This window comes from Thermobia domestica, chromosome 8 (assembly GCF_964235325.1).
Source record: "Thermobia domestica chromosome 8, izTheDome1.hap1.1, whole genome shotgun sequence".
Classification (NCBI taxonomy): Eukaryota; Metazoa; Arthropoda; class Insecta; order Zygentoma; family Lepismatidae; genus Thermobia; species Thermobia domestica.
In genome coordinates this window covers 178,288,529-178,291,614 of record NC_137461.1, presented here as the reverse complement: position 1 = coordinate 178,291,614, position 3,086 = coordinate 178,288,529, and positions in this window count along the sequence as shown.

The following is a 3,086-nucleotide window of genomic DNA, read 5'->3' as shown; positions in this document are numbered from 1 at the left end:
TCAGATATTTCGAATTTGCTAGTCCTAAGGACAATATGAGCTTCTTACTTTTCCCATTTCAATCCATCCAATCTCTTCCGTTGTACTACTTGCAAAGTGATTCGATTCGTTCTAATGCAAGTATCATGGCGGATCTCGACATCTATTGTTATTATTTCTTTTTATCTAAATGCATCCTGATATCTACAATTAGTAATGACATTATAGATAATCTTAAATCTTTTGCCATATGAATGAAATATTTTACAGATTATAGTCTATTACACCGTGTGAGTTGCGATTAAAAACTCCTCATCTCACTACGCTTCATATCAAATATTACTACGTCAGGTTGGTTGTAGAGCATGCTAACAGTTTGCATTAGTTTTCATAACACAACAACACGTATCTTCTTTTCTTGTACTTATATACTATATGCAGAATTGTGCAAATAGAGTATAGGTAATTGGTGTTGAATTATTGAAGAATTACAGACGGACTACTCTGCCTATATCAAAAAAAGATGTGTGTATCTCACAATTCCACAATCGTTGTGGCGCAACTTTCAAAGGATGGATAGCTATCGATGGTTAGTTTAGGAAAAGGGAATCGATACGCGAGACGCGAGTGAAGACTTGATTAAATCTTCCGAGTAAGACAGCATTGACACCTAGAACATGAGTATATAGCATTAGAGGGGTAGAGGATGTCAGAATTACGGAATGTGATACGATATTCTTATCAAGACAATCCTACCGTGATATCAGATTACTATTTCATTCAAGAACTTGAATACGGAGAATTTTCATCGAGACTTCTGAAATGAATGACTTTTTCTGCTATATGAAATGTGTGGCACATAGCTGATAACCATGCATACAGTTTGTTTATATGAAAAGATTATTTGATTAGCCTACAGGTTGGTTGCTTTGTGATGATCAATGCTGCTAAGTTGGTAGCGACCGTAAATATTTTCCACCTAACCGTCTAAGAGAAGATCTCAAAAGAACTTTAAATCGATTCTTTATTTCTTTTATTGAATATATCAGCGGTCCCAGATGGAAAGTAGGGCTGTTTCGGAGGTTAGAATATAATAGGTTCCATAGCAAGTTTTACAGCATATAATCGGGAAAATATTATTAATGATAAACAGGAACCAAGTAAATCCTACACAACTCTGGATGTAAGCTTTTGTGAGCGGTACGAAAACCAATGAAATGCATATTTATAGCCTGGAGTGTTAAAACACTGCACACTTTGTTTATATAATATGTCCGTAAGAACACAACTTTTTAGCCTGTTGAAACCTAAACCACTAATTAAAAATCGAACATCCCCGTGCATCCACAAAATTATTTTCTTATCACCGCATCACTTAGAGATCGCTCACATCCCTGATTAATATCTTTTTAAATCAATGTAGAATACAACTACAATGAAGTCAAGTGACATCCTTGAAATGTTCTTATTTTAAGGTGTTTTCTAACGTTGCAGATGCATATTACAAATAGCTTCACCAGCTTAGGAATGCCTGTCCTAACGCTAGTGACCCATCAACTTGCCCATCATTTAAATGCGCTGTTGTATGCGAATGTGATATCTAAATGAATTAGTTTAGCTCATGAATTAGTTTAGTGTTAGTTCCCTTTCTCAAAGAAATAATCATTATAACCATGGTCGGTATCGCTTCGAACCTTAAGATAAGAATTTTCCTGTTTAATTTTCTATTTTCGTACGACATCTTAGTTACAGAAGCTAATTTATATTTGGCAGGCAATTTACACACTAGGTTTTAACCAATAAATGCTACATTTTAGTCCACTATCCATATCCTTGATCCAACTTCTCGATTCCCCTACTGAATTCCCTCCGCCATTGTGATCTGCTACTGAAAAAATCCCTAGAAATCATTATTGCAGTATACACAAAACCGAGCATAATTTGGTTTTTTGCTTATATTTTTATTATTTTATTATATTTTTGGTAATATCTCCTTAGATAAATTGCTTTCTATTATCTCCACATACTAATAACTGAACTTTACCCATAAACGTAAGGAAAATGGAATAAATGCGAAAAATCTTGAGTTACAGTATACGCGCAATTTTTTTTTTTTTTTGCGCATGGGAGTACGTGTATAAGACCCGATATGAAGTATTCAAGGTTTTGTGCATTCAGCCAAAGTAGTTCATGAACAAATACCAGATCGGGACACAATCTGATATAGATGATGACAAACAAAAGCTGTAGAAAATCAATATGTCTTAGTTTTTAATAAACTCAGGTATAGTTATTATCTTGAATTAACGTCCCCGCCTTACAGAGCTATCAAATTGGACCTGAAGACGATATTGATATAACTTTAAATGAAGGTATAGAGAAAGACCAGGTATAAAACATGGTGGTGGTTTACTATTCTCATTACATATTTTCTTATCCTTTAACAGGAGCGACTTTGGTACACATAGAGAAAACGTAACAATAGCAGGACACATTTAATTTATCAAGTTAAACCAATTCATTAAATATCAAAGTCGCGTACCACAGTATCAATCACGTGTATGTTTATAACGTTTGTTTATTCTTTGATTGTTTATCTGTTATGATCTTAAACAGCAGATAATTGTCTCAAAAGATCCTGCCGTCTACAAGGACATTTAAAATTGTGTAACTGCCGTTTAGTTTTCGACTTTTCTTCTAAGAATCATACATTAACGCACTTCATAAAGAAGGATGTTTGGATATTCTGTACATACAAACCCTCCATGTACATTTTTATCCAAGACGGATCGTAAGCATGAAAGCTCTACTACACGTCGATCCCAGGTGGTTTCAACTTATTGCCCTAAGTTTTATACGATATAAGTATAATCAATGAGCATTATCAGCACCTTGTTCCTTGCGACTGTACCAAGCTGCTTTTGAGACAGAAGCTCACGAAGCTTTAAAATTTTCCGTAATAATTAAATTACACTTATATTCGTAAGCATGTAGAGGATTCACAAGCAGGTTATTGGCCTGAAACTCTAGTAGGTAATCCTTAGGTAATTAGGTACGTGATTACCTTGTAGAACCAGGCCGTCTTCTGTTGGTTTGTGAGAAACTTC